Source organism: Physeter macrocephalus, unplaced genomic scaffold, assembly GCF_002837175.3.
Source record: "Physeter macrocephalus isolate SW-GA unplaced genomic scaffold, ASM283717v5 random_971, whole genome shotgun sequence".
NCBI lineage: Eukaryota > Metazoa > Chordata > Mammalia > Artiodactyla > Physeteridae > Physeter > Physeter macrocephalus.
Window position 1 is genome coordinate 1 of NW_021146644.1, and position 7,853 is coordinate 7,853.

Genomic DNA, 7,853 nt, shown 5'->3' on the forward strand with positions numbered 1-7,853 from the left:
AGCTGTTGTACTCTACCGCTGTACTCTTCAAGGTGCTGTACTGAAAGATTAAAAATGTTTTTTGTGTTTGTTTTTTATGCATTGTGTGAAAAGTATTATAAACCTATTACAATACAGTACTGTATAGCCGATTGTGTTAGCTGGGTACCTAAGCTAACTTGGTTAGACTTATGACCAAACCGGACTTACGAATGCACTCTCAGAACGGAACTCGTTCATATGTAGGGAATTTACTATACTTCTTTGGGACAAAAGGGTTAACCAAATAAAACTTTCAGTTCATCCCATGTCCCAAGGATTAATATTAAACTCCCTTTATTACTTACTGGGGAGGAGGAAAATGGGAGTTGGAGGCTAGGTCCAAAAAAGCAAAGAGAAGAAAAGTAGACAATCAAGCAGCTCAAAATCAGTTATGAACCTCCAAAGAATTAAGTAAAAGCTCACCTTCAGAAAAAAGCCTGAGCTTCCCTGGTGGCGCAGTGGTTGAGAGTCCGCCTGCCGATGCAGGGGACACGGGTTCGTGCCCCGGTCTGGGAAGATCACACATGCCGCGGAGCGGCTGGGCCCGTGAGCCATGGCCGCTGAGCCTGTGCGTCCGGAGCCTGTGCTCCGCAACGGGAGAGGCCGTGCTCTAGAGCCCGCGAGCCACAACTACTGAGCCCGTGTGCCGCAACTACTGAAGCCCACGTGCCTAGAGCCCGTGCTCCCCAAGAGAAGCCCTCGCACCACAACGAAGAGTAGCCTCCACTCGTCGCAACTAGAGAAAGCCCACGTGCAGCAACAAAGACCCAACACAGCCAAAAGTAAATAAATAAATTTATTTTTTAAAAAAAGAGAAGAAAGCCTTTAATGCATGAGAATACTCTGAATATACTGAAACAAACTGCCAACTAGAGAAAGCCCTCGCACAGAAACAAAGACCCAACACAGCAAAAATAAAATAAATTAATAAACTCCTAACCACCACCCCCCCTCCAAAAAAAAGAAAAAAGCCTTGAGGGGCTTCCCTGGTGGCGCAGTGGTTGAGAATCCGCCTGCCAATGCAGGGGACACGGGTTCGATCCCTGGTCCGGGAAGATCCCACATGCCCGAAGCAACTAGGACCATGCGCCACAACTACTGAGCCTGTGCTCTAGAGCCTGCGAGCCACAACTACTGAGCCCGTGTGCCGCAACTACTGAAGCCCACGTGCCTAGAGCCCGTGCTCCCCAAGAGAAGCCCTCGCACCACAACGAAGAGTAGCCTCCACTCGTCGCAACTAGAGAAAGCCCACGTGCAGCAACAAAGACCCAACACAGCCAAAAGTAAATAAATAAATTTATTTTTTAAAAAAAGAGAAGAAAGCCTTTAATGCATGAGAATACTCTGAATATACTGAAACAAACTGGGAGGCTTATGATAACCTTCAAAATGCTCTTACCCTCAAAGTATTCGTTATTAATTCTAAGCAGGCCATTAAATGCCAGGTTTATAAACTTTATACAATATGGAATACCTGGATATCATTCCACCCCTCTAACAAAAAACACTCATAAATTAATTATACAGCAAAAGCAGAAACTTGCCTATACCTTCTCTTTATGTGACACTTCTGTACGTAATCTGTATTTTGAAAATGACTAGAAATTATCATTAGATTAGAAATTAGAAATGATGCTGTTAACCGTGATCTGTGTTACTGTTACATACTTTCAAGCACACTGATACGTTTGAATTTTTCCAGAGATTTGAGCATGTCAGTGGACATCCCCCGGTAATTGGCAATCCACGTGAAGAGCATGAATTCTAACCAATTCAAGAGGCTTTATGGAGCACCAAGAGAGGGCAAGATACCAAGATGAAAGAGTCATCCCTGACCTCAATAAGGAGAGGAATTCAACCACAAAAAGGAACGAACTCCTGATACGTGTTACACGTGGACAAACCCTGAAAACACTGTGCTAAGTGAAATACGCCAGACACAAAAGGACAAATATTATGATTCCAATTACATGAAATATCCAGAATAGGCAAATTCACAGGGACAGACAGCAGACCAGAGGTTACCAGGGGCTAGGAGTAGGGAGCAATGGATGGTTATTACTTTAATAGTTACAGAGTTTCTGTTTGGGGTGAAGAAAACTTCAATTTTCCAAACAGAGGAGTGGTGATGACTGCACAACACTGTGAACGTACTTAATGCCACTGAATTGTACTCTTAAAAATGGTTAAAATGGGGGAGTTCCCTGGTGGCCTCGTGGTTAGGATTCCAGGCTTTTCACTGTCGTGGCCCGGGGTTCAATCCCTGGTTGGGGGAACTGAGATCCTGCAAGCCGAGCAGCATGGCACGGCCAAAAAAAAAAAAAGGGTTAAAATGACCTTAACCTAAAACTATAAAGCTCCTAGAAGGGCACTGGACTAAGCAGTGGTTTCTTGGATAAGGCACCAAAAGCAAAAACAGACAAATGAGACTCCATCAAACTTAAAATTCTGTACATCAAAGGACACAACAGAGTGAAACGGCATGGGAAAAACTATGTGTAAATCATATATATCTATTAAGGGGTTAATATTCAGAATATATAAAGAACTACAACTCAACAAGAACGACAACAACAAAACTCTGATTTTTAAAAATGGGCAAAAAGGGGGCTTCCCTGGTGGCGCTAAGAATCTGCCTGCCAACGCAGGGGTCACGGGTTTGAGCCCTGGTCCAGGAAGATCCCACATGCCGCGGAGCAACTAAGCTCGTGCGCCACAACTACTGAGCCTGTGCTCTAGAGCCTGCAAGCCACAACTACTGAGCCCACGTGCCACAATTACTGAAGCCCGTAGGCCTAGAGGCCGTGCTCCGCAACAAGAGAAGCCACCGCAATGAGAAACCCACGCACTGCAACGAAGAGTAGCCCCCGCTCGCCGCAACTAGAGAAAGCCCACGCACAGCAACAAAGACCCAATGCAGCCCCCCACAAAAAAAAAAAAATTTAAAATGGGCAAAAGACTTCTATAGGCATTTCTGCAAAGCTGACATACAAATGGCCATCAAGCATATGAAAAAATGTTCAACATCGTTAGGCAGAGAAATGCAGATCAAAACCATGAGAGATCACATCACACCCATTAGGACCATTACTATTAAAGAAGAAGAAAAGGGAATTCCATTGAGGTCCAGTGGTTAGGACTCCGAGCTTCCACTGCAGGGGGTATAGGTTCGATCCCTGGTTGGGGAACAAAGATCCTGCATGTCACATGGCGCAGCCAAAAACAAACAAACAAACAAAAAAACAAAACAAAACGAATGTTGGTGAGGATGTGGAGATATAAGAATCCTTGTGTACTGTTGGTGGTATTGTGAAATAGTGGGATCCTTATGGAAAACAGTATGGAGGTTCCTCAAAAAATTAAAAACAGAACCACCATATGATCCATCAATTCACTTCTGAATATTATCCAAAAGAACTGAAAGAAGGGGGACTTCCTTGGTGGTCCAGTAGTTAAAGACTCCACGCTCCCAATGCAGAGGGGCCCGGGTTCGATCCATGGTCAGGGAACTAGATCCCACATGCATGCCGCAACTAAAGATCCGCACACTGCAATTAAGACCTGGAACAGCCTAATTAAATAAATACTAAAAAAAAGAAAAAAGAATTGAAAGAAGGGTCTCAAGGAGATATCTGTACACCCATATTCATAGCAGCACTAGTCACAGTGGCCAAAAGGTACAAACAACTTGTGTTCATCAACAGATAAATGGATAAACAAAATGTGGTATATACATACAATAGAATATTATTCAGCCTTTGAAAGGAAAGAAATCCTGTCACATGCTACAACATGGATGAACCTTAAAGATATAGTAAGTGAAATGATCCAGTCACAAAAAGCCAAATACTATTGTGAATCCACACATACCTAAAAGTAGTCAAATTCATAGAAGCAGTAAGTAGAATGGTAGTTATGAGAGGCTGGGGTGGGAGGAGGAAGAAAATGGGAGTTGTTGTTTAATGCATATAGAGTTTCAAATTTAGAAGATGAAAAGGTTCTGGAGATCTGTTTCCCATTAATATGAATGCACCTAATGCTACACAACTGTACACTCAAAAATAATTAAGATGCTAAATTTTAGATTGTGTTTTTTACATTAAAAAATGGTTAAAATGTAAAATTGTTATATATATTTTACCACAATTTTTTAAAATAAATAATGCAATATACCAAAAACTGTTGAAGTGCATCGTATGTGAATTGTATCTCAATAAAGCTGTTAAAAAAAAAGGCAGAGGACACAGAGTTTCACCAAATCCAGTGAGCTTCACTCACTGGTTTACAGAAAACAGAACAATTTGTTGGAAGTACCCAAAGCCTTGAGCAGAGGAGCCTATGCTCCTACTTCCTCCAACTTCTTCACCCTGGCCTCCAGGTGACAGCTCTTCTCTTTCCCTTTCCAAGGCACACCACCACCACCTTGTAACTTCCCAGTTCCTTATTACATCTGGCCTCACAGGAAAATTAAGTTAAAGAAGCTGCAGGGGCAGTCACAGGAGGGGGCATGGAATTCACGACTCACACTCCACGTTTAGCAGCAGAGCCCAAATATTAAAAAAAAAAAAAAAAAAAAAAATCACACAGTAGACGTACAATAAACGTTAGGTCTCTGCCCTTCCTCTCCTCTTCTTCAAGCCCAGCATGTTTAAAACAGCAAATTCTCTGCTCCCATGCTGGGATAGCCACTGGCCTAACTCATATGTGCTGGAGCTTAAACACAGGGCATCATTTAAAATATGGCTGTCAATGCCTATCACCTACTACTAAACTTAAAAACGTATCACAAAACTGTAACTAGGATAAGCGTATTTTGTTAAAATAATAAACATTTCTACAGCACATGAAAGGGATAATAAGATAAAGACCACAAATATTAACAATCACCTCTGAGTGGTGGGACTAAAGGTGAGTTTCTCTTTTTTCTGGCTTATCTGCATTTTTAATAATGAATCTGTAACTTCTGTAATAACAAAAATAACCCGAAATCTTCAGAAAAATAAATCATTCTGGCTCAAAATTTCACTACCTCTTATACTACAGACACTTTCACACGTTACTGCACTGAAGCTGAATTGGCACCATGTGAAACAGACACGATTTCCTCCATTTTGCAGATGAGAATGAGCTGAGGCTCAAAACAGTGACTTGGTCAAGGTTTTATAGCTAGTAACAGACCAAGGATTACAATTCAGGCCTTCAACTCCAAGCCTGGGGCCCTTTCCATTCCATCACATCTTAAAGGGCAATTTGCATTATTGCTCATGATATTGTATTAAAAAAAAAAAAAGAAAAACCCTATGTTGAAACTGTTGTTAAGAGCACCTGCTACATAATCTTGGGCAAATAACCCCGGGAGCCTCAGTTTCCTCATCTGAAAAGTGAAATGGTTGGAAAAGATATTCTATCTCACCAGCTAATCTAGACTCACCAGCTAATGGATTTTAAGTCTAGATACCATCTGAGGAGAAAATAACCCCGTGGGCAAAAATGAATGGTTGGAGAGAAGTTGAGGCCTATGCTCTGGGCCAAGGGCCATTCTTAATGGAAACAGGTGGTGGACAGTCAAGACGAAAGAACCGCTGGGGAAACCATAAACTTCCAGGTTAAAACAACAGCTGAAAGCTCCTGCTTCGCTTTCCTAACAGCAATGCTTCAATCTTGGCTAACTCATGATTAGAAACCACATACTGTAAGTAAAGCTAGAAGAATATAAAAACACGGGGGGAGGGGAGGGACCTGTAGCAATAGTTTATGCACGCTATGGTAACTGGATGATTTTTCAAGTGGACTCATTAATGTTAAAACAGAAAAAACCCTTGGTGGTTCCCAGAGACGACTCTTCCTCAGCAAGAATTTAAGGAGAAACTGAAAATTGCGTACCACTCTGAGAGATGCCACACTTGTGGAAAAGAGCCAACCCAACACTTGTGGAAAAAGTGAAAGAATGAAATTAAAACCTCTTCGATCTACAGAGAATCAAAGAAAGCGAAGAGACCTTCCTTAAGGGTGAAGTTCCTGTAAACGATTCAGCGGGTACCTGTTACCTCTTACACGGCAGACATTATAAAGCACTCCACGCTATCTGACACTATTATACAGCCTTCTCCCTCGAAGGTAATAAAACTACAGCATTAACTTTGCTGGCGAGAAAAAGATTCCATTTTGCTAAAGCAGGCTCCGACCAAAATCGCACCACCTTCCCCTCAACTACGGGGATGAGCCTAAACCAAGGAGAAGCTGCTTAGAGCCAGTGCAACCATCTTAGAGAATTAAAACAACATCCTGCTCCGAGGACCACAACCAAGACACCAGCGGCTTTAAATCCAAAACCAGGTCCTTAGCGAAGAAAGCTCCTCACCGTGCTCTCCGCGCTCCCGGGTGCGAGAATCCAGCCCCGCTACTAGGCCATAACGGGTGAGCACCTGACGCGGGGGGGGAGGGCGAGCCAAGGCCCTAGCGGATGTGGGACGAGGAAAGGGGGGCTCTCGAAGCTCCTCAGGAGAAGCGCAGCCCTCCAGAGGCGGGGGTCCTGGAGGCCCCCCCCCCCAGGGGTAAGCACCAAGAACACGTGGGGCGACAGGAGCAGGGAAAGGGTGTCCGGGGCAGGCAGCCTGGGTCTGGCACGGCGGCCGGAAAAAGGAAGACGGAGCTATCCCTGGGTAGGGAACGGAGCCCTCAGAGCCCGGAGAATCAAGGCAAAGGGCGCGGAGAGAGGGGCAAGGCCACGAGGAGGGCGGGTCTCCCTGGGCGCGGGGGCACGCGCCAGGCCGGCGCGGCGGGACGCGGGTAGCTGAGGACCCCAACCCAAGGCAGGAGATCGCTGACCTGCCTCCGAGGCGCGGGGAACCAGGAACGGGCGCGCCCGGGGGGGCCCTGTAACCAGCGGCCGCCCGGACCGGACCCGCCCCGCGGCGCCTCCCTCCTGCCCCTTTCCCTCCCTCGCTCCCTCCCTCCCACCCGCGGCCCGTTATCCCGCGGCCGCCGCACTCACCAGCGGCTGAACCTGAGCCCGCCGCTGCCTCAGCTGCTGCCTGCGCCTTCGCAGCCGCCGCCGCCTCCTCACTGCTGAGGCCGATTCCCGGGTGAGCCTCCGCGTCCCGCCGCTGCTGCCGCCCGAGCAGAACACCCCAAAATGGCGGCACTTCCGGCACCTACCACCGGCGGGGAGGGCCGACGAGGAGGGGGAGGGCGGCTTGAGGGAACGTACCACCGTGGTGCGGCCGGCAGCGCCGATCCGAGCGGAGCAATGCTCAGGGGCGGGTCGAGCGCCCGGCGCTGCAGCGCCCCCTCGGGCTGGGGAGTGGAGAAGCAGCTCCGCAGGAGCCCCCGGGGCCTCGGGCGGAACCCTCAGCTCAAGGAGCTGCAAGGGCACGTCTCTTTTGTCTCGGAGCTCTGCTGGAGGAAGACCCCCGGCCTGAGACCCTGAAGTTCTCGGCTCTCCACAGGAGTTCTGGATGAACTAGTGGGCAAGGACCTCTGCTTGGCACTGAATATGCGCATAATAAAATATATGATGAATGAATGAATGAGTGAATGGGATGGTGCTTGGCCAGCGCTGGGCACATGACACACCCTCCTTTCTACCCCAGCAGATAAGCAACAGGATCCAGGCCTTCCTTCTCGGCTGAGATGGGGAATGTGAGTGTATTGCAAGCTTTCAGAGTTAGGGGAATGCTTTCTAGCAGCATGATCAGCTGTGTGAACTCACAACCTTGCAAAAATCCTTGCAGCGCCCAGAAGCTCATAAGGGTTCTGTTAAGAGACTGATGTTCCAGCCCTAACCTGCTTCTCCCCCGACTAAAAAAAAAAAAAAAAAAAAAAAAAAAATC

At 46.6% G+C, this 7,853-nt stretch overlaps 1 long non-coding RNA gene across 8 annotated transcripts in view; it reads left to right on the forward strand.

Annotated features, from left to right (window-relative positions):
• Nucleotides 1-905: 905 nt before the first annotated feature.
• The window catches only part of LOC114485448 (uncharacterized), a 10,076-nt gene continuing 3,128 nt past the window's right edge, over nucleotides 906-7,853 (forward strand). Inside the window, exons 1-3 of one of the 8 annotated variants that reach the window (XR_008616850.1) lie at nucleotides 906-5,713; nucleotides 5,832-6,438; nucleotides 7,617-7,662. This is a non-coding gene — a long non-coding RNA (uncharacterized lncRNA). The other 7 variants (XR_008616847.1, XR_008616845.1, XR_003678882.2 and 4 more) reach the window with 7 other exon arrangements.